The sequence below is a fragment of the Miniopterus natalensis genome, chromosome 4 (genome assembly GCF_054644295.1).
Source record: "Miniopterus natalensis isolate mMinNat1 chromosome 4, mMinNat1.hap1, whole genome shotgun sequence".
NCBI lineage: Eukaryota > Metazoa > Chordata > Mammalia > Chiroptera > Miniopteridae > Miniopterus > Miniopterus natalensis.
In genome coordinates, this window is record NC_142084.1 from 87,223,955 (window position 1) to 87,248,727 (window position 24,773).

Sequence of the window (24,773 nt, forward strand, 5' to 3'; positions counted from 1 at the left end):
GCTGAAATCAGTTATCCAAGTATCTCGCTCAGGGGAATAAGGTGGGGAAAAGTGCAAAGGAAACCCACAGAATGTCAGTGGAAGAAAGTCAGTGAAAATTTAAGAATAATGTACTGTAGATAGAATTTTCAAAATCCCCAAAGTTTGCCACGTAGAAAAACTAACAAAACTAATACACCCTTGGGAAGGCAGAAAAAAAAAGACAAATAGCCAATAGCATGAAGGGAATGAAAGGAATATCACAATAAAATTAAAAATTTAGATGGTATAAACACATTTTTATAAAAATAATACCTTGATACAAGAAGAAACAAAAAATCTGAAAGCCCTCTATCTATTAAAGCAACTGAATTCATTATTTAAAACATTCCAATTTAGGGGCCATGTGGCTTCACTCATGATTTCTTTGAAATATTAGGAATGAATAACACTGATCTTATACAAATTGTTCTATTTCTCTATCAAGTGGTGATTTCTTGACCAAATGACCACATGGGCATGTTCACTTTGTTATAATTCATCACGCTGTGTGCTGAAGAATAGGCCATTGTGTGTGTGTGCGTGTGTGTGTGTGAGAGAGAGAGAGAGAGAGAGAGAGAGAGAGAGAGAAAGTTATACATGAATAAAAAGATTTTTAAATAAAGGAAAAAATTCTAAACAACAAAATATAAAAAATTACACTTTATAGTGAAGCCCCTTCTGACACCCAAGCAAATTAGATTCTTTTTCCTTGATTTTCCTTCAGAGGATTATCTACTATTCTACAATTATATGCTGGCATCTTTGGCTAGACTGCGGGCTTCTGGAGGATAGGGGCTGTGTTTCATTTATCTCCATTTCCCTATGGTTTCAAACATGACAACATGGAAGGTGGTTAGTTATTGTTTAATTAAAAAAATTTAAATATATGTACTAACAGATTTTGGTACACACAGTCTTTCCTTCCTTCCTTCCTTCCTTCCTTCCTTCCTTCCTTCCTTCCTTCCTTCCTTCCTTCCTTCCTTCCTTCCTTCCTTCCTTCCTAATATACCTTTATTGACTTCAGAGAGAAGAAGGGAGAGGGAGAGAGGGAGAGAGAGAGAAACATAAATGATGAGAGTCATTGATTGGCTGCTTCCTGCACGCCCCCCACCGGGGATGGAGCCCGCAACCCAGGCATGTGCCCTGACTGGGAATCGAACCTCGATCTCCTGGATCCTAGGTCGATGCTCAACCTCTGAGCCACGCTGGGCCGGGCCACACAGTGCTTTCTTTTCTTGATCTTATTAAAATGCCCTGAGTAATACTATTGGTATCACACATCTGTGGCCTTCCTGTCTAAAATTCCCTGCTTTTTTCATGATATTCATGTCTAATCTCCAAATAACACATTTTTAAAAGGAAGGGAACACACACACACACACACACACACACACACACACACACACACAGTCCCTTTTCTTTAAGAATTTACTTATATTTATCATAGAGTACCAAGGCTACTCACTGTATAATCCATGGACCAGTGCTGGCTCACAAACACTTTATCACTGGTTTACAACAGTTAAATACAGAAGTTGAGGATGTGTGTTTAGAAACAGGTACAATGATTTGACACTACTGCGATATCCAAGCATGTGGTGGGTGATAATGCATTTACTCATGGTAGAAGTAGTTATTGGTCCAAGATGAACTGGACAAGAAACTTGTCATTTCCATTGGTAGATTTGAAAGCTCTGCTATTGACTATTAGAGATAAAAAAGGCCAACTATTTATTTATGTTTTTCCAACCCCATTCTTTTAAAATGAGGAAACTGAGTCCTAGAGCTGACCTAATTCCTGATTGCCAAGCAAATGGTCTTTACACTATAATGCCACCTGCATTACTTACATAGAGGAGATTCAAAGATAAAACCAACATTATTATTCCTACCATTATTAGCTGTAGCAGTTATAGCTACCGTTAACCATATTAAATACTTATTAGGTAGAACCACCTAAAATTGCCATTTATATGGGCAAACATGGTCAACTATCTGTAGTTTCACATGGTTCAACTCCAACACTAAGAACAATGTCAAGTGTTTTAGAGCCTTAAAAGAAGAGGCATCTGGAGCCAGACTACATAATGTTTGGCAAGCTAATTAATTTCTCTCTGGGGTCTGTTCCCAGCTCCATAACCTGAGCTAACAGTACCTACCTCAGAGATTTGTTGGGGCTTAAATGGTTCTCGCCATTGGAGTGCACCTGGCAGGTAGTAAACGCTCAGTGAATATTAGCTCTTCTGGTTATTGCCAACATTAGTTCCTTAATTAAATCTCAGAACAGTCTTGTGAAGTAGGAACATTTATCCTCAGTTTATGGATGAAGAGACTGGAGCTTAAAGAGAGAGGAAGACAGTAACTTGAACCCTTGTCTGCCTAACTTCCAGCACATTCCCTATGCCTTGTATAGTAATTTTCAATTAAGTGACAGCTAAATTGAGTTGAACAGCCCCACTGGGTGTTTCATTGGAATCGCTAATATTTGAGAAGATCTAGCTTCTGGGATGCTTTGATGGTCAACTATGTAAAACACAGTGCAAGCTAGTTTATATTCTGATTAAAAGAACCTGATTTCACCATTTTTTTAAGTCTCCTGATTGACAAGGATGCCATGAGCAATAAATAAGTTGATGGATACCACCTCTGATTTCCTAACAGTGCGATCTTGTACTAACCCCTTAGGTGTTGCTTCCCCCCTCGAAAGGGCGCCCACACTCCAGCAGCACCGCCCTGGGGTGCTGAGAAGGGAAACCCACACGGTCCCTGCTAACGAGACCCCGAGCTGTTAAATTTGGTCAGCGTTCTGTACAAGACCAAAGAGACTCCGTCTTCTCTTTTTCTCCTTAAAGAGAGTAAGTAGTCAAGAAATTCCTTTGAGAAGCAACAAGATCTGATTGAATTTTTCAGAATCTTCTATTATTCTATCAAGTTCAGTTGACAGCAAAGGACAAGCTGCCTTTCAAATACTAGAAGCGAACGCATCAGCAATTCAGAGGGAAAAGTGCAGGTTATTAAGTAGGAACAGGTTTCTCAGAATATATTTACACCAACCCCTGGAAACCACTGTCATCAGACACCTCCATGACAATCTATTTTCTGGTCTCTGTCTTGGTTAGAGTTTGACAGATGATAATAAAATACGATGAAATTACCTTTGAGCCCTGACATGTACATCAGCTCACACATTCCTCGTGACCTGATTATTTTTCCAACACAGCTCATCCACGTTCAATACTATTTCCTAGCACTCAAGGTTTATGTCTAGGAAATACAGCATGCTTATATAAAAGTAAGGGACACAGAGTTTATTATATATGTAGTATATGCGCAATATACACACAATATGTATGTGTATAAATTCATATTAGTTAAGAAGAGCTGGAAGGGCCCTTTGGGATCATTAAGTTTTCTTTGTTTTTGTCTTACAAACAAGGACTCTGAGACTCGGGCAAAAATGGTATTCAGAAGGCCACATGGCAATCCGGCTCCCAAATAAAGCTTCAGAAATGAGAATGTAGCGAGTACCTACTATTTTCTGAGGACAGCAGCAAGCATTTTTCATCCCTAAGTTCTCATACCATTTCTATGATGTTGGTATCATTGCTCTCCTTTGAGAGACGAGAAAACCGAGTCTAAGAAAAGTAGTACAGCTAATTAACGCCACAAATGTTTTTGCCACAGCCATATATAACCATGTTATTGTTTTTTAAACCTTTCTTTAAATGGGCTAACGTAAACTTTTATAGAGGAAACTTTTTATTACCACGTAAAGCTAAAACAAATACAATGTGTTATAAATCAAAGGTACTCACAAAAGTAAATGCAAGGAAACCAAAATATCACTAAATTTTAGCTAGACTCTGCTGCTCCCTAAAGACTCGGGAATTTGCACCCTGCTGTCTTTTTTGGAAAAAGAGATTAGCAATGGTTAGAAAGGAATTAAAGACCCACTAACATAAACTGAGATTTAAGGATTGAAAGGGACCTGAGGGAAAACTATCACCATGTGCTTCAGCTATCTGATGTCACCTGAAGTCCTGCATGTCCCCCCTCAGATCACTTTGGGCCTGTCCTGCTGCTTACCCCCCACTTGGGGAAATACTGAATGCATTAAGCACCAGCTCTGCTCGGCTCTCGGACTGCGGGGAGCACCAGAATCACCCGGGGGCCTAGGAAAGGCACATTTCCCCTCCTGGTGTTTCCGCCTCAGCATGTTGGGCGTAGAGCCCGAGAACTTGCATTTCTAACAAGTTTCTGAGTAATGCTGATGCCGCTGGCCCAGGAGCCACGTGTCTGTGTTGTACCTGGGAAGAAGGTAGGCAACATATGGTGGCATGTGTGTGAGAACGTCACCATCCAGGTTGCTAGTGATGGTAGGGATCTGACATTTTTTTTCATCAGGTAGATAAGGCGAAGAAATAACGTATCCTTTTGTGTTCCTTTCTTGATCTCCAGCCTAGTGAGTTCAAAGGTAACCCCACGCCAAGGCTGATGAACAACCTCCGCTAAGGCACACAAGCACCTCCTCCCCAAAAAGACAGTTTGCAGGCCTCCTATGCTGCTGGCAGCAGCCAGAGATCGTTAATACCGATACCAGAAAATGAGATTATCTTTTTTCCTCTCTAGACATAAAGACATTATAAGAGCATTAAAAAAATGCCATGACAGTTAACATTCTCTCTCATCTGGTTCCTATTAATAGTAATAACAAATAATTATTAAGCCTTCTGTGAGGCAGTCATTGTGTTGTATTAGGTGATCTTGTGGTTCATTCTCTCTTTCTCTCTCTCAATCTCTCTGAGTGAGGATTTGAGAAGCTAAGTAGCTTGTCTAAGGTCACACAATTACCAAGAAGTAAAACAGGGACTCAGATCCAAGTTCAACCCCAATGTGTATTTTTTCTGCCGAGCCACACCGCCGCTGTTGTTACTACCTATTTCCTCAATCTCTCAATAAAAGTGTATTTCATAGAGAACTAAAAGAGGAGAGGAAAAAGGGCTCCAGATGCTTGAAATGTTTACAAGAAAATGTTTAAACAATGTCACTGAAAAAAACGCAAATCAGTGGCATTTAATCAGCAATGGAGATAGAGCTCCCTAGGTTTTAGAGCTCCCAGGCCCTAAGGTCTGGCCAAATCTTTGCATTTTAGTAGAGTAAGTAGGTAGAACCGGTCTCAGAAACCCAACCTGTTTTAGTTTGCTCTTGAGTCAGGAGACTTTTATTTCCTTCTGACATGACAAGGGCCGTCAGGAGTGTGGTAGAAACCAATACCGATGGACAGACATGAGCCTTGGATTCTGGTCCTTGTTTTGTCTCAGTAACTCTGCTCTGCTTCGTTTCTCTGGGCCCCAGGTTCACCCTCTGGAACCCAGCAGCTGGACTAAGCTGCCTGCCTAGCTCTGCCTCTGAGAACACAGATTCCTTCAGCTGGATTTATGAGCAGCATGTGCCTTGGGACCATAACACCCATCTTTTAGCATAAGGAGACTACGGTTTGATTGCAAACTCAGCATGTGGGTTTCAACCTTCAGCCTCTCAAGGGCTTTTGAGGCCACGCATATGTGAGGTAACCCCGCTACACCCTTTGGGAAATACATGGTAACAACCGGAGGACAGGTCCTGAGCCCTTCAAGGTACAAATACTACTTAAACCCATACAGATGGACTTTAAGAAATAAATCATCTGATATATTTTTTAAAAGTCATCAGTGGCAATAAAATGACAAATTCGGTAGGTGTTATTAAGGGTAATTATAGTAACATCTAGAAAGAAAACAACATCTGTGATTTGCCTGATTAATGGCCTCCTGTAACAGTGCATCTGTTAATGGAATAACACTCCTAGTGCTCTTGACTGTACGTTTGCAAGATCTGGAAATAGAGAAAGGCCTGTTGGAGAAGAAAGGAGCAGGGTGCTCGATTGACTCTTGGAGGTCAGGCTCCTCCCCGGAACCTTGAATTCCCCTATGGCTACCCAGACCAGAATTATGCAGCAAATTCAGACGACAAATGAGTTCCACCATGTACTCGAACATTTGCAAGATAAGCAACAACCGGTTTGGGGATTTAAAAAAACTGACTTTTCGCCTTGTGGTGGGAGATGCTGTACCCTGGCCTGATCAGTGCATAGTAGGACTGGCCTACAGGTGCTCCTCACGGATCTCCCCATGTGCACAAGGCTTCTTCTGCAGTGAGTAGTTAACATTCAGGGGGTAAATCTATTTTTCTTTAAGCATCAGTTTTCTCCTTTGAACTCAAAGGAAAACCAACATTCCCACCTACAGCTGAAAACCACTGCAGTGTGCCAGCTTCAGTTTATCAGGATGAAATTGGGAGGCCACGTAATGATCGCAGTCTCTCCCCCAAAGCTCTAGTTTCTTTCTGCCTTGAGAACAAGACACTAACTCCATCTGTTTCCTCAGGCCACACTGGATGAGTGCGGGGTATATTATTTGTCATAATACATATTCAGGTGCATTCGGGCTGCAAGCTCTGTTGCATAAGGGACTGGCACTTGCCATCGCTTATCCTAATGAAATCAATCGAAGCCAAAGACAACATTCTGTTAGAAAAGGGACATGGCTCTCACGCCCAGCAAGCCACATGCAGTTTCAAATGCAGTACAAAGGAAAGTAATTCTGCCCTGGGCCCGAGCCAAACCTTCGGCCCGGCGGTCACCCCCACGGTAGAGGAAGGGCCTACACAGTGCTTCACTCACCCCGGCAAAGCTGCCGTCCCTCCCGGCGGGCTCGGCCAGAAGCTACGGGAAGCAGGGCTCGAACGTGGCACCGTCTCTCCTGTCCATCTCGGCTGAGAGATCACGTCTCTTTCCCGGGGCGGGTTTCATGTCTCTGATTCTATCAGCCGGGGCCAAGGCTGGGCCTTAAGCTCACACTCCCTTGGAAACCCAGAGAAAAAGATGGCCTGGAAAGCAGCCACTGTGACCAGCAAAGGAAAAGGGAAAAGTAATGCGCCTGCTGGGGCGGGAGGAGAAAGGCTCGTCTGTGGCCTGTGTCGCGGGCCCGGTCCCAGGACAGCGAGGCCGCTTGTTCCCGCCGGCTGCGCCCTGCCACGGCCCCGTGCCCGCTGGACGTGGCTCTTGCATCCATTTCTAGTCTCTGTGACTCAGTGAGCAGCGGTATCAAGATTCATAAGCCATCCCCTTCTCCACGAGTGGCACAAAAATGACTTTGTCCGTTCACCTTTGGCAGTGCATGTAATTAAGTGTGAGACAATTATAACTTTGTAGCTGTCCCCGGGGGCCTGGAATGGAATTCGGTCGCTGGCCTTCAAGGGCACTTAAGAAAGAAAGGAAAAGCTCTGCAGTGACTTTTGCACGCGTGCTGGTGATGAATTTGCTCTCAGAGCTTCGGAAGTCCCATGGCGCCGTAGTCGTAGCTCTTAGTGATTGCTGTTTGATTAAACAAGGTAAGAAACGTGGCACCGATGTGTTATGTGACGGGTTATGTGAATGCTTCGAACATACGGAAAAGCAGATTTATGAACGGGCCGACTGAGGGCTTCGGTTCACGCCCTGAAAGGACATTTTCATGTCTAATCTTCATGCTGGGTTTCCTGTGACTCCGCCAGCTGGGGCAGATGTCACGAGCCAGTTGCCATATTGATGGGTAGTTATTGGTGGGTCCATAAATGAAAGAGAAGGTAGAATGAACGGCGAGCCTATTTTTGAGGTAGCGAGAGAGGGATGTTACCAAGTTTGGGGGTAAAAGGAGGTGGGACGAAATTAATATAATATGTAACTTCATGAAAACCTCCGCCTAGGATCTCGGCTGGTTGCTAGGGTGACTGTGACTTCACGAGTACTATTGGATCCTATCAGACTGCTAAGAGGAAACACGGATACAGAAAACAGTTTAGGAAAGATAAAACATCCGCAACATCTAAAAATCTGGGTAGCTATAGCTGTAAGACATAAGCTAGGGATTTTTAAGATCATGAAATGTGCCTAACACTTTCAATAGTCTGAATTGTTTAAAAAGGCACTTGGCATTTCCCATTTCTCCATGTGCTAGAGAGAGGAGTGCTTTGGAAGTCCTTGTTCCTTTCCCTCCCCTTTCTCAGAGTCCTGTGGCTTCTTGGCTCAAGTGTGACTAAACTCACAGATTCTAGACTCACGGAGTGTTGGCGCCAGGCGATAGCCAGAGGCCATTTAGCGCTGCTTCCTTGCGCTGCGGGTGAGGCCACTGCCACCTAGAGAAGTTCGTGGCTGCTCAAGGCCACGCAGGAAGGTGTGGGCAGAGATGGGAGCACAGACCCCATGTCCTCACTCCTGAGACCAGTGCTCTTTCCCTCACCACTTTCTCAGGCAAGAGAGGGGCACTCATCATTTTGGGACAAGAGTCTGGAGTATCTCTCAGGTTGTCCTGCTGACCAATGATTACAGAGTCCTCAAAGCACAGGCCCGTTTCCCGAGCTGCTTCGTAATTGTAAATAACAGGCGTGTGGCAAGTTACCTATGCCGTGAAGTTGGAATTAAGTGTCGCTGCCTGGCTAATTAGAACCCTAACAACAAATCATAGGTAAGAAATACTGTGTTCAGGCTAAACAACGACCTGCTCAGGAGAAAAACAAACAAACTGTATATGTTGCATAAACATCTCTGTGTACGTCTAGGACCTTATAAGACTTATATAAAACCGGACATAAAAGGACCTACAGAACTTACATACGGCGGCTCTTCACAGTAGATGAAACCCATCTGTTAATATATGGGAAGACTGGAGGTAAATTCAATTAAGGATGGGTCGTTGGAACAGGAGCCAACTACAAGAACTCACTTGTCTAACTAAAGCACTGGCCTTGTTTATGTCTGTATCCAATAAGTAGCAGTAACATATTTTAAATGGAAGCAAGCTCTTGTCCTCAGTGTGAGGCTTCCTTTTTATTTTAGACACATGCAGAACTGGGACCCTTCCTGAGTGGCTAGCCAAATAGAAGAATGTCAATAGGATGAATCTCTGCTGCTTCTAAAATTGTACAATTTTAATAACCTGTACACAATTAAATCCAAAATACACGCCTATCTTTATATATAATACTCTCAACTTAGTTCAGGAGGGAAATGACAAACAGTGCAGAACATTCAGAATTATGCTGTCGCTATCAGTTTAAAGTGGAATTTCTAGTCTTAGAGTCTCTGATGCATACGTGTTCGTGTTTGAGTGGAATAGATGTGAACCCCTTTTTCAAAAGAATGAGAAGTTTTCACTGTGCATTTGTGCAGAAATTATTTATCGGAATAGGTGTTAGAGACTCTAAAGAAAAAATAAAGGCATTAAGTAAGACACATCGCACAGTGGCTTTTGCACATGATTTTCTGTTCATCGACTACAAGCAGTCAGATTTGCTCTCCAGGCGGAAGGGATGGATTTTCTCAGAGGCCAACCTGCATTGCTGTGCGGGCCCATGGCTGTCCAACAACACACTTGGGACAGAGGCAGAGGGAGACTCGGAAACAGAGAGATATGATTGTCACCTAGAAATAAGCCTTGCCCTAGCTAGCTGTGCTGATAATCAGTGTGCAGGGAATGCTTTGTGCGACTTCTAGGTGAGAGAGAACTATGAATTAATAAAATGAAAGCAATGGAACTTGAAATAAAAACAGAAGATGAAATAGGGCGTCCGATTTTATATGATCCTATGTTACCATATCCCTCATTAAAGGGGATTGAGACTAAGATTAAGTTGTTTGCTTAGGGTCACAGGTCCACGTCACTGTCAAGACTATTTAATAAGTTCCTAGCCCTGTGGAATTCCACCAGTCCACACTGTCGCAATGAGGTCACTATGATCACTGTAATTCTACTTGGATTTTGTCTGCTCAACTCAAACTACTTAAGTAAAAAGGGCACTTCACTGGCTCATAGAATTGGAACATCCAGAGATCACGTAGTCCAACAATGTCACTGGCGCATTCCTTGCATGTTTTAGATGGACTTTCTCCAACTGGTAGACCAGATGGTCTCTGGAAACTCCAGACACACATACTGACTCAGCCTAAAAGCCTCAATAAAAGTCTTTCCTGACACATTTTATTTTGCCAGAGTCACAGGAAAGCCTCTGATTGGTTCACTTTGGATTGAGTGCTCATCTCTGGATCAACCACTTTGCCACATGGATGGACACTCTCACCGGCTCATGTACATACTCTGTACATACTCTGTAGCAGGGTCATCTCTTGTAACCTCATGGAATACATTATTCACAAGAAAAAGGGTTTATCTCATCAGAAGGAGGTCAGGGACTCCAAATAGACAAATATATAATAATTTTAAAATGCAATCTCATGGAAGGAAGTAACTAAACAGAAATTTACCAAACACAGGAATACTACCAACTCTGGAGATGGTATTGCTTTTCTTCCTCTAAATAACTTGTGTCAGTATCTGTAATGACAAAGATGTAGAAAAAATCTCATTTCTGGAGATGAAAGAAAGGACCGATTCACTGTGTTTCACATCAAGATAATTGCTCTCATACACACTCTCAACATACAAAGTATTTTATGTTCTTAGAACAATGTCTGGCATTTAATAAATGTTTATTCCCTTCCTTCGCACATATAGAGAGTCCATACATCATTGTTAGCTTGATTTGTGCCAAGGCCACTGCCATCACATTTTATCACCATAGATTGTCAGTGCCATTTACGTCATAAAGTCTCCATTGGAAGACATACTACTCTAAACTGTTTAATATTTTTGGTTTTCACTGTACGAGTTTTTGAATGGCACAGTTCCCGAAAGGATTCATCATTGCTCTTTGTGATTTCATAGCACACATTCCCACCCTCCTAACACTATGGTGGGGGCTTGAGTTATTTTGATTTTCTTTGTAATGTCAATTCACATAAACTTTAGTTATGACGGCTTTGAGAATTTAATCATGTAGCCTGACATTGTGGAGTCTGGCAGAAATAGGTTTCAACAATATCACTTTTGAGGAAAATCAAAGGCTTATTAAATGCAGCCCAAATTCTTAAGTAAGCAAATGTCAGCTGTCTAATTTCAGATGAGGCCAATGAAATAGTGTCATGATTTGGAGCTAGGGCTTTTAAGTTAACAGTGATGGTATTGTCTTCACATTATAAGTAAGGTCATTAGGCTTAAAGGGGTGAAGTAACTTGCCCAAGGCCACACAGGTAGTAAGAAGTCAGCATTTCAACCAACTCTGATTTTTCCCAATCGGTATGAGAATTAGACACTACAACCCATCTCCTAGGCTACTATCATTTATCATCTCACCTTCACTCCTTGTTTAGTTAAGAGAAGCTGAGGGAAAGGACTACAAATAAAAACCATGCCAAAGCCTAATTTCAAGGAAACAGTACCCGTGGGCCAGAAAATAGTCTTATAATTGCTTATTTCTTTGAGTTGCGGAAAGGAAAGTCTAAAAACACTTACTCACAAAACCCTTCATTAAAAATTTGCCCTAGCCCCCTAGCTGGGTGGCTCAGTTGGTTGGAGCATTGGCTCTGTACACCAAAAGGCTGCGGGTTTGATCCCCAGTCAGAGCACATACCTAGGTTGTGGATTCGATCCCTGGTCAGGGTGTATACAGGAGGCAACCAATCAATGTTTCTCTCTCATATCAATATATCTTTCTCTCCCTCTCCCTTTCTCTCCTTAAAAATCAATACAAACATATCCTCAGGTGAGGATTTAAAAAGAAAAAATTGCCCTAGTACTTCCTTCATAAAAACTTCTTGCAAATACCCAGTTTAGAAACAAGGAATCTTATTCGAAGATGAGGAATCACAAAGGAAACTCATAAATGTTGCCACGGTTACAGATAGATACTGTGAAGAGCACAGGGGGAATGGAACGGGAAAAACTGAAAATGATGAACCCTCAACGAAACAAAGATTGCCACGCGGAAGATAAAACTGTGGCCAAGTCTGCACTGTGGACACAGCACAACAAAGCCAACTCATGCAACGGTCGTCCCTCAAAACCCAGAGGTTAAGTCAGAGGCCTAAACGCCCAGGGAAGCACTGTAAGAAGGCAGGAGGAAAATACAGAGCTGGCCGGGCTAAGGAGAGAAATGGGAGGTAAAACTGAAGCCGCCACGCCAGTGAATGTGAAACGGGAAGCCCCGCGAGGATGAACAGAGCCGCTGCGGGGGCAGGGAGCCGCAGAGCGCGGGGCGGGACGGCGGGTTCGCGGCCTGCGGGACAGAAACTACTGATACCAAAGGCACGCGGGGCTGGCCAGTGTGTGTATAACTGGAGCCCCCGATGAAGAAAATGGAAACAGGGCAACTGAAGCAAAGCTTAAAAATTAAAATTGAAGAAAAAATTTTAGACATAAAGACTTCACTAGGCACCAGTTGGAAAGGGCCCTCGATATTCCAGGAAAGAAGTGATACAGGGTGGCCACTGTGATGCCGTGCCCTAGGGCGTTTACTAGATGTCAGCGATAAAGGGGGACTCCCCTGGGCAGCCAAGAGAAAACAATTCACGTTCTGGATAAAGCGAAAAATCAGCTCCAACAAATGCCGAAAGACAGGCAGCATTGCTTACAAATCCTCAGGGGTAGAAAATGTGGCTTAAAGAAAATATGATTTGAGAACTTTATTCCCAGCCAAACTACCAATTGCATTTTTGAACATGCAAGAACGTAGGGAATATTACTCCCCAATTGTCTTTATTAAAAATGCCGCTGGAGGGAAAACTTTAGCCCGTCCATATGTGATTGTAAATATCACAGCAAAAAGACTTGTGTCAAAGATTGAATCTATTTAACTGTAAGACTGAGACTAAATGTCATGCAGGGATAACGGCTTCAGAGTAGAATGTACATTTTATTAATTTTGACAAAACTTGGGGGAATTAAAAGGAATAAATGAGAGGAGGTGGTATAACTACAATGATTTTCTTACATTTTATGGGTGAGAATGCTGAATCGAGCAGAAGAAAAACAGAACAAAAGTAAACACTAGCAAAGATAATACCGTATGCTGAAATGGGGTGGTAGAATAAAGGGGAAGAGAGAAAATATACCAGTTATATCGCTGATGATAACAGGAAGTTGATAGGTACTAAAGAAAAAAGTATTAACAGCTATTACTAATGTTATAGCTAAAACAATTACTGGAACTTAAGTATAAGCTTTCCAAGTCATTAAAAAAAATACACACAGAAACTGTAACAAGGGACCATATATATTAAACAACTTTAAAAAATACTAACAAAACCCCATACCCTTTAAATTAAGCAGATTATAAATTACAGTATATATGGCTACCTTCTTATGTTAGATCAGTAGTGTTTCTATATTTCAATAATTAGTTAACTAACCCTCATTTAAGTAAGTAGTGCCACTTTTCCCTTGAGGCTTTATCAGAAAATTTCAGCGTATTAAAAATGATAAATCAAGCTTTTTCTTGTTCGCTGAAATTAGGTAAACCTTTCATTAACCAATCAGCTAAATGACTACACCCGAATCAATGGCAACTTCTTTAATAAAAGGGTCACTTGTTTTCCTTGAAAATGCTAGGAGACTACTCTGGGTGGAGCACACATTCGCGCATGAAATGTCGGGGTGAAAGTGATGAGGTTTGCCATTCAAGCAAGAGACAGTAGTTTTTAGAGGGTAGAGTGGTGCAGGTACAGGACTCAACCCACAGCAAGAGAGGAGAGAAGGTGCTGGCTCTGAACTGGTAAAGCAGACCCTCCGTCCCCTCTCGCAGTGGGGTTGGTGAAGCGAGATGTATTAGTTTCCTAGGGTGGCTCAAAGAATAGAAATTTGTGGCCTTGCAGTTCTGGAAGCTACAGGTCATAGACCAAGGTGTTGGTTGGGCTGGTTTCTTTGGAGGTCTGAGAGAGAGAACCTGGTCCATGCCTCTCTCCTAGCTTCTCAAGGTGTTCGGTTGGCAATCTTTGATGTGACTTGGCTTGTAGATACGTCATCTTGATCTCTTCCTTCATGTTCACATGGCATTCTCCCTCTGGGCATGCTTCCATGCACACATTTCTCCTTTTTATAAGGACATTAGTCATATTGGATTAGGAACCCACCTACTTCAGTATGACCTCATCTTAACTAATTATATCTGCATGACTATTTCCAAATGAGGTCACATTCTAAGGCACTGTGGGCTGGGGCCTTTACATAGGCATTTTGCAGGTATACAATTCAACCCACAGCAAGAGAGGAGAGAAGGTGTTGGTTCTGAACTGGTAAAGCAGACCATCCAACCTGTCGAAGCAGACAGACAAAACCAAACTGAATGCCAATTAAAATCATATTAAAATGAGGTGCCATTGCTGGTATAGGTGTTGAATGTCACTGGCACATCTCGAAGGATCTCTACCCATTAAGTAGATAATTCTGCTTATTGATATGTATCACTGATGTGAAAGAAGGCAGATGAGCATATTAGAGCATGAGAAGACAAACTCAAGATCCTAATCTAAGCACCTTGAAACTAGGACATCTAATAAACGATGGAAACATTCTGGAATTTTTAAGACTTTCCAAATTTACTAGTAGTTCATTTTGCTGTCCAGCATAATTCACCACTGCTGAACCCTAGCAAATCTTTTAATGTCTTACCTGGACTATTAACTCCTCATAGAGACACATAAACTCTGTTCTGGGGCCAATAATATCGCAACAATTCTTTGTTGGTAACAAAGCACGTAGGTGAGGATGGCTCGATGTTGTACTTGTTGAAATGAACCCAGTGTGTGTAATAGCAAAGAACTTCCATATCTTCCAGGTAGAAAAGCAGCCCCACCCCACAAATTTCAGCTTCAGTTAACTGATTTATGTTTCCCAAGGTAGGGGGATGATACGTAAAAGGGCCTTGGGCAGTGTGAGAGAATGTAGGATGCTACTTAAAAGCAATAATATAATGCTGATGTCTATAATGAGATTTTTATTTTTTACCTTCCTTTTATGTTGATCTAATCAACATAATTGGCTATTTCAATTTGTGCTAGTGCGATTCTAGTCCTTAACGCCTTCAAACCTTCCCTTGTAACACAAAGGAAGACACCGCAGCTCAGAGTTTTAGGTAGATCCCATTGTTTACTTAGAATGGGATGATGCTATTTTTAATTAACTTATTTGATCATTACTTTCTAGTGATGGCAATTGATATAAATATTCCATTCACAAAAGGCACACTTTTTTAAAGAAAAGTTTAAAAGTTAATTTTAAAAAAGCCTACAAAATAAATATCAGGCATGTAGTTAAGCAAACATTTGAAAGGTGGCATGCCAATGATTAAAATTTAGGAGCCAGTGAATTCATTCTCTCATTTATTATGAAGGCATTTGCACACAAAAACAAAGCCTTCCACTAGATGCTCAGTAAATATATTCAGTCAGGGGAAAAAGTTATACTCTGCCCACAGATTTGCATGTTTTGGTTGGGTAGAAAGCAAAACCCCAGAAATCCGACCAATCTCTCTTTTGCTGGAATAGAGCTGTGGCCAAACCCCAGCCCCCTTTGGAGGCGGAGGCAACGCCGGCTCTTTCCTTTCTGTTCTTATTCCTGGCTACCCCGTTTTGCATTATGTTTGATCCCACAAGCCACCTCTGATCCTTTTGGGAATAGGCAGAGTAGATAGAAAGGGAGGGGATTAATCAGCGTTTGTTGAATAAATGAATACCTAAGTGAGTAAATATGTAAACAGAAGAGATGAACCAAGAATTGCAGAGCTCCGATTGTTCTCAGCTCCCGTGTTCACAAGGAGAGGTGTCGCAAGGAGCACACTGTGGTCCCAGCAAGGAGGGTGGCGCCCTGCAGGCCCAGATGGCAAGGGGCAGCCTGAGGCAGCAGGAGTCCAGAGGAAAAGCAGTTCTTTAGTGAGCGGCTGTCTCCCCAGATGCGCTGGCAGGGCCGCCTGATAAACCCGCGTAAACAATGGGCCCAGGAAAGGTTCAGGCAAGCCAGAGGAAGCCAGAGGGTAGGATCACCTTGACCAGGCCTCAGGACTAACTGCACTCATTCCTACCTTAGAGGGATCATGGAAAGAAAGGTCTTGGCTGCTGGCAGAAAGTTCTAAAGCCCCAGCCTGAATTAATGAGGACAATCGTGACCTGTCTTTGTTCTCGGCTCAGGAAGGACGTGGGGACGACACTGAAAGCTCTTGTGAGGACGAGAGAAAGTCCCTGGCGGCCTGGTGAAGGTTGTTTTCATCCAAGCTGATGGGGTGATTCAGGGGCTTTGGGAGAAAATACCAGCGGCAGAGAGAAACAGCAGAAGCTGACCGTCCTTCTCGACTCCCCAGCTGTTGGCACTTCTTCCTGTGTAATCAGCGGTGTGCACACGCGTCCTCTCTCTCAGCCGGAGCCCCCCAGAAGGCCGGGGCCGCTCTCCGGCTCGCTTCTGAACTGTCCACAGCACTCGCTGACACACAGTAGGTGCTCCGTGTGCACTGGGTAAATGCGTGAGGGAAAGCAGACACCTGGCCATCGCTGATGGACACTTTACAGGATGAAACTCAACAGGAATAGAGAACCCTGGCGATGGATGTCCCAAGGGGAAGTTATACCAGACACAAAACCAGGAGGCAATTACACCGGAGACAAAATCTGGAGACAGGACAGAAAAGAGTGTGTTTGGGGGTACTGGGTAGTTTAGAGGGGCTGCAGTAATTTCCAGAATGTAGGTGTAGCTGTGTGTGTAGACAGGAAAAGAGTTAAGGAGTTAAAGACCATCTGGGCACAGATTTCACAGAGCCTGAAAGACCGGATGAAGCTATTTGAACTTAATAAATAATAAAAGTTGTCAAGAAGAAGCATGGCGCCATCTCAGCTGCTCTTTAGGATCTGGACACAACAATCAGCTCATCTGACTGACAAATCTAGGGCAGAGTTATTAACCTGCTCCTCCAGGGTCTTCCTTTTCCTTCCAGGTATCACGGGTGCACCACCCCAAAGGGGACTCCAGAGGACGCCAGCTCACTCAAGGAATGGCTCCCGGCTGCAAGGCCATCCCCGGTGAAAAGAAATAACAAGGTAAACGGGAGAGTCCTTCCAAAGCACGGGGCACATTGTCTCTATTTCAGGTGGCTATCTTTTTTTTTTTTTTTAATGCTCTCCTTGAAAGTTTGCCATCAAAGTGAATGACCTAAGCATTTATTTTTACCTTCCAGCAGGAAATGTATTCCTGGACAATCAAATACCCAGAGCAGGTGAGAGAAAGCTCCACTTCACAGGGGAATGTCAGCCGGTGTGGGCAGAATGAGTGACAGAATTAGAAACAGCACCGTGCAAGCTCTAATGTCACTGATTCAGGCACAAAGCTTCAATTGGCGTTGGAACTATGAGGTGAATAGTAGTATAAATGAGTGAAGAGTAAAACACAAGTGACATCTCATTGCTCCCCTGCTCTAACCTCGGCGCTGGCCCCCACTTACTGAGTCAGAGCTCAGGTGTTCACTGAGGTCCCCAAGTCCTCTCTCTAGCACCCTCCCAGCCTCTGTTTCCCCACTCATTGCTTTTTCCTCTTGGGCGCTCATGGACTGCTAACCTATGATATAGTTTACTTATGCTGGGAGGCAGAGATTTTTGCCTTCTGTTTCTGCAAAATTCTTTGGCATCTAGAATAGCACCTGGAATGCAGGAGCTGCTCAAATATTTGTTTATTGAATAAAAGGCTATGGGTGAGGAGTCTTTTGTGACTCACACTTGATAAGTGGCTCCCGCACCGTCCATGTGTCAACTCGGCGGATCGCCGGTGAGGGCAGGGTTGGGCATGAAGGGGCGCCCTTGGCCCGAGGGCATTCGCTACCATAAGTATGTGAGAGGTGGCGCCTAACTGGAAGACATGGGAAATGTATTAATGCTGAGAAATTAATGAGCTCGGGGAAAAGAAAATCAGCACCTCTGACAAAGGAACCTGTTAGAAAAACAGAAACGGGGCAGAGGCCAAGAGAGAGGGTGACACTGATTGCCAGACTCGGGTCCCTGAGTCAAAGGCCCAGAAGTTCTGCTTCTGAGAAACTCCATGAAGTAGCCAACAGACTCCTCGCAAGGCCAGGCATTGCAACGTTCCTTGTGTTGGGAGCCATTCTAGAAACCAGCCCGGGGTCTGCTTGCTGATGAAAACTGTGACCATTCTTTTATAAGGTTCTGTAACTTTCTGAGGCCTCTGGGTATAAAGGACAGACACCCATGTTTGTGTGGTGCTGAGGTCTGATCCTCTCTGCCAAATGTCCCATGTTGCCAGGACTGTCTGGGTCCGTGATTCACCCACGTGTTCCTTTGCCAGGTGGAGGGGTCACCCACCCACTCTCTGGGTGACCCTCTGTGGGCTCTCTGCCCCTGGTCCCAGAGTCCCACCAGCCTGTGTTCCTCTCCCAGTGACTTTCTTCTCTCTCCCCTTCCTTTAATCGGGGGACCTATTGCCTCTGTGAAAGCCTTTAGCTTCCACCGAGGCTGGGACACAGGCCTAACTTGCCCTTGAGGCCAAAAGTTGCAGATGAGTTTTGATAGAAAGCGAGGTTTCCCTTGGTCCTATTGATTTCCTCAGGTGAGCTAGTCTCACGGTTTTGTAAACTTGGGGAACTTATTGAACCTGAGTCAATTTTCTCATCTGTAAAATAGGAATAATACACATTTTGTAGAGGCAATGCCTGGACTTGTGCCTGATAACACGCTTTGATATAAAAGTCATTTGTTATTTTTCTCTAAGCTAATGTACCATAACATTGAATTTTATTATAATAATTATTTTTGTAACTATTCATAATTATTTGTTTTAATCAGAAAATTAACCTTTTAAAATTTATGTGCTCATTAATGGGAAGCAGTAAACTTTAACGAATCAAATTGTGCCACTTCTCTGAATGAGACCTTCCTATGGCTTCTCGTTGCATTTAGAACAAAACACCCAAGTCCTTCCGATCTCTTCATGGACCCTGTGCTATGGCCCCTGCCCGCCCCTCAGGCCTCTCTCCATGTTTCTCCTGTTCCAGCCACACTGGTCTGCGGTTCCCCTGAGGCCTTGACTTCTTTCCTGCCTGAGGCCCTTAGCATCTGCATATGACCCAGCCTAGAACCTTGTTCCCCAGATGTCCCCACGCTGCGGCTAAGAAGGAGCCTGCTATCAACTTAGTTAACCGCTTCCGTTCAAGGTTGTTCTTTATGCTTGACATTTACAAGGAAAACCAAAACACAGGCTTTGTCCCCGCAAGCCTTCTGTCTTCCCGCATCAACGACTGTTCACCTGGATAGAGCCAGGCCCCTTTCTAAACTGCGAGCTCTGTGGGGCACGGAGCCTGGTCTGTTCAGCTGTCCCCTCCACCCACGGCCACCCACCCAGAGCCTCTCTTTACTGGATGGATGAAGCCAGCATTTCTCTTCCATCAAGGGGCCAAGATCATCTCCCATGGGCCTCATTTCCAGCTCCACAGGGAAGGCAGAGCGACAGAGTCCATTTGGAAGTGTTTGCATTCTCACTAAGGAATGTCACGAGGCAGCTGCTTTGTCAGAAGTGGCTTCTAGGGGCTGGGGGTGTGCCACAGTTTTTAGTGGGATATAGAAAAAAACCCCACACGAGCAGCCACTCCCTGGAGGAAGGTACGCAGGGATGCAGTAACAGCATAATAACATCAATTTGTCTAATTACTGAAAATGAGAAGGTGGGAGAAGAAATAGAAATGTTGCTGATACTGTGTTTTCCTGTCTGCTCAGGCAGCGAGGAGCTCAGACACCAGGCCAGAAGTTCCTGCAAAAAGCTCACCGTGACTCCCGCAGCCGCCGAGAAGCCTCCCCTGGCTGCCTCCTCCTGGCAGCCCGCCCTCAGCCACCCAGTAACCTCCAGCTTACCATCGAGGCGTCTCTTCTCCCAAATCTTTCCTTTCTCTCCCTTTCCCTCCGCTCACATTCCCTTCCCCTCTCCTTCTTGTTCTGTTTCCTCTTTAAGTATTAAAATAAACCAACATTTGTCGAACACTGCGGGGCCAGCCGTGTTCCTTACATTTATTTTATTTAATCCTTAAAACCATCCCAGGGAACAGTTGCTGTGGTTATTGCTATTTTACAGATTATAAGAACGATGCTGTCACGGGCTTGGGGCTTGTGATATGCCGCCTCTTGTCAAGACCTGAACCTGGGACACCTCCAGCGTCTGAGCTGCTCACTCCCAGACTCGACCCCTTTTATGATTTCCCTGCACTTGCCGCTTTCTCTCCCCTTTACATGGGTATTAATGTATGTGATGCGCCCATTGGGTAAAGTGTCCTATGTTTATGTAAATAATACGCTAGTGCATATTAAACAGCATAGAAAATAATCATTGTGTACTATAAAGCAAAACTAACACATTGTAAAGAATACTAGGTACATTATGACCAATATCTGTGTACACAATAAATTAGAAACCTGTGCAAAATGCATCAGTGGTGTGTGTACCATGTGGTGATGATGGATGAGATTTACTTTCTGCCTTTGCTCAGCTGTACTTTCTTAAATATTTGTGATGAACATGTATTAATGTCATTGATAAAAGTACAGGAACATTCTCTGAAAAGCGTGGAGGAGATGGACGGATGTATTTTTCTTTTATTTTTTATAATCTCAGTTCTGACTAGTGATTGGCATTTCTTCTCTCCCAGGAAAACAGCATAATGTGGTTGTTCCAAGACTGTAGGAAAATATCAGAGGCGCAAATGAAAACATGTCTAAAGCAAAATGGGGTTCCCAGCTCAGAACAGGGCTTTCTTCCTGAGAGCGACCACAGGTAAACTGAGAGGGGCTCTGTCCCAGGAACACTGCAAATGTGATGGACTCGCACATGCCACCTTCTCCCTAAGCTTCTCTACACCTCCTTCACCCCAACTACACCTTCCCTTCCTCTTCTGGGCGTGGCCCTTCCATGTGTAGCTACTATATAAAATCCATCCTTGTTTGCTTGAGGTATTAAGTCGATAGTCTGGACAGAAACCCAGGGGTTTTAATAATTTACTAAAAGATTCTTAGGCTTCTTCTCACTTGGTTGTGAATCAGATCAAGGCCAAGACCTGTGTCTGTTTTGTTTCTCATTGTATCCCCATCAGCTAGGATTCATTCATTCAATTAAGCAAAGTGTTTACTTGGTCCTAAGCATGGGCCTGAGAGCAGGGGGACTTGGCAATGAAAAGACAAAGTTTTACCTCTTCCAGCTTACAGAGAAGCAGCAGCCTATAAACACTCAACAAAACCCTGTTACTCCAGGAAGGACATACACAAGTTGATGCCATGATGAGTAATTAGGGGCTGATTTTAGATATGGCAGAAGGGAAGGCCTCTCTGTAGAGATGATATCTGAGCTGAGACTTGAAAGCCTGGGGGTTGGGTAGGAAGCCACATATCAAATATTTGCTTTGGAAATGAGTCAGCTGGCTCAGCCCTTTCTGCATCCGCCAATGGGCCTTGTGCATTGCAGGAGACCAGTGTGCTGTTGAACTTGATTCAGACAGTAGGTTATGGAGCTCCCTGTTTTCTGCAGAGCATTACATTTTATAGACTCCCCCTCACCCAATCTTCCCAACAACCAGGTGCTGTAGTCCTTTAAGGAAAGGACCCACATTCTGCTGATGAAAAAAATGTTCAGTAAACTTGCCCAAGGTTGCATGGCTGGTGAGTAACAGAGCCAAGATCAAAGCCTACTTGTGTTGGGCAAGCTCCAAAATATACCCGCTTCCACTAATTCTTGAAGGAGTGAAGGTTTGACATCAAGGGTTTTAATGAGAGAACTAACTAACTAAACACAAGCATACTCCTGTTTCTATAGTGGAAATTCATAATCAAATGTTAGTTTTACAGACATCATTTTTTTCCTCTTTAAGTATGGGTGAAATTCTACAAAAAGACAATTTTTATAAGGAGAAAGAGAAGTGTCATTACTTCAGCAATACCTCAGAGACAGGCTAAGATGTCCAGAAAATGTTCTCATGGTCGGGAGAATTCTAGAGCCTGGGCTGAGTGAGCCTTGGCATCCTGCTTCCTAGGCTGGCCTTGTGATTGATTTGCTACGTGACCTCCAGGAAACAAACTCATCACTTGTGACCTCAGGGTCCCTAAAGATGCCCTCACTCTCAGACTCTCAGCAACGTGAGGAACCGTGGCAAATGTGTGGGTGAGAACCTTGGGGTCAAAATTCCCTGGAGATGGAGACACTCTGGGCATCTGAAGCGAGAAGGAACGGCAATATGGAACATGGCTTTGAAGTCTGCTCTGGGGGAAAGGAATGGAGCTCATGACAGAGAAATAATAACAACAGGTGGAAACCTGAAGGTGACAGAGAGAAAAATGGGGCATCTTTGCTTTTTCCAAATGGGCACAGACTCCTTGATGGTAGTGCCCAGTTTTCCCTAACTTATTTTTCCCCTGTAGGACCTGTCAGAGGGCCCTAGCACATAGTAGGTAATTAGACAACTGACGGGTTAATAATTTGGAACATTCTGAGAGATGGGAAAGGACGTTGTTACTGCAAAGACATGGTGACTGATAAGTGACAGATTAAACTGGGACACAGAACCAGATGACGAAAGGACCCACTGTGTAAGCTTTGGGAGTCTGTCACCCACAATTCGCAGGGGCGCACTTCATGTGTGGGGATACACACAGAGGGGTCAGTCAGCATCTCATGGGTGCACGTGAGTATAAGCAACGCATGTCCATGGGAGGTGATATTTAATTCAGAAGAGAAACTGGACCCACGCAACTCCTTTCCATCTGACATTCATTAAGCACCCACTGGGTGCACTACTGAACACAGGAGATAGAATCCCGAACAAAACAGGTCTGCCCTCTCGGAATTGAGAACCTATTAGATCAACTACCCAAAACTAATAATATGAGCAACTGTATTAACAGCAGCAGCAACTGGCTGAGAGTTCTTTATCTGCCAGGTGACATTCTAAAGAGGAAGGAGTCTCAGAGACCATCTAGCCCAAACATTATATCCGTATCTTAGAGGCAGGAAGGCTGAGGCTCCCCAGCTTGCTCAGGGCCATGTAGCTTGTCTATGTCAGACCCAAGACCAGAACCTGCTCTGCTGACTCAAAGTTTCTCAGTCACTAGACTGGGTCTCAAAGAAGCCTGTCCCTGTCCTTACTGCAGTGAGACTGAGGTGGCGGCAGGCACTGGGCCTTGAAGGCGCCTCACACGAGGTCCTCACCTCACCATTCAGAGCACATGAAGACACATCCTTCCAGCAGGCCCTGGCGCACGGGCCCTCACAGGCTCAAACATGGGGTTTTTGGTCCGCACTGAGCATGGGCACCACAGAGCCCTCGAGGGGCCAGAGCCACAGAGACTCTTCCTGGTAAATGGAAAACTTGCATTAACATGAACCTCTTTCCTGTTGCACAAGATGCCAAATACCTAACCATTTGATGGTTCACTGCAGGTGAAATACTGCAGAAGCCTCGAGGAAATTTTAACTCCCCTTTTGTTCTTCCATTCGGCTTACTGCAGGGCAATGCCAGTCATCATTCAAGGAGTCTCTGCCTCATGCCTGACAAGGCTGCAGGCTGGCACTCCCTGCAGGGGTCATGCCTCCAACGACAGTGGCACAGGGGCAGAGCCTGGCCCCAGCTGCCCGCCCTCCCAGCCTCTTTTCCTCATCAGGGAGCAGTGCAGGGGTGCAGAGGGGCTGCCAGCCACAGCCCCCCAGGCATCCCGGGGCAGCAAGGGCTCCAGCGGGCTTTGGGGGCCATGTCTTCAGACCAGGAGGTCACCCCTGACTGGTGACATGGTTAGTGTCTGCATGGTGACATGTGAAGTCAGAATACCCATGGGGTGGCCTCACCTGGCTGCTTTTGTCACCGAAGGCATGAGGACCTCGGACCTCATACCTTGGACACCACTCCTGCACTTTTTCCCTGGACCGGGAAGGATCCTAGTACTTTTTTTTTTTTTTTTTACTATTCAGGACACTAGACATGGTTTCCTGCTTTTTAAAAGGGGCTTAAGTTCAGAAACTTCATAGTATAGAGGCTCTGGAATTAGACTGCCAGGTGGGGATCCAGCTTCCTAGCTGAGCAAGCCACTTAATCTCTTTGGGCCTCATGTATTTATCTACAAATAAATATATTAATAGTAGCTACACGGTAGGGTCACTGTGAGGAGCAGACGAGGCAGCCTGTGTGAGACGCCTGGAACTTACTTCCGACCCAAGAGACGTCAGCTTTTCCTCTCCTGGGACTTCACCTTGACATGAAAAGTGGGCAGGCAGCCCTGAAGGCAACACACTGGCTTCTCTTCCTCTCTCTCTTTGTTTCCACACACATACACACACACACAGACATGTATACATGTATATACAGGGCGGGGCAAATGCAGGTTTACTGTTGTTCAGATGGAAACTAATACAATAATTAATAGATCATAATACAAGAACAAACTTGGTGTTTCACATACTCACAACTGCAAACTTGCATTTGCCCCACGCTGTATATACATCTATACCTATATTTGTATATGTGTACATGGGTGTGTGTATCAGTCACATTAGCTGCAATATATATTTTAGCTAATGCGATACCTCGTCAAGCCTGTCAGCCCAAATTGCAATATCTATTTGGCCAACATCAGCGAGAGAAAAGGAATGAGCAGATTCTGGAATTGCATATAATGTGTCTATAACGTTCCGAGGAGCGGCTGGCACGTAGCAAGCACTCTGCAAATGGTAGCTATTATCATCTTAAGAACCTGGGGGCTGCGGGCACTTCTGTTGCCAACATTAACCACGTGTTTATTTTCACGGAGGCCATATGCTTCCTTGAGG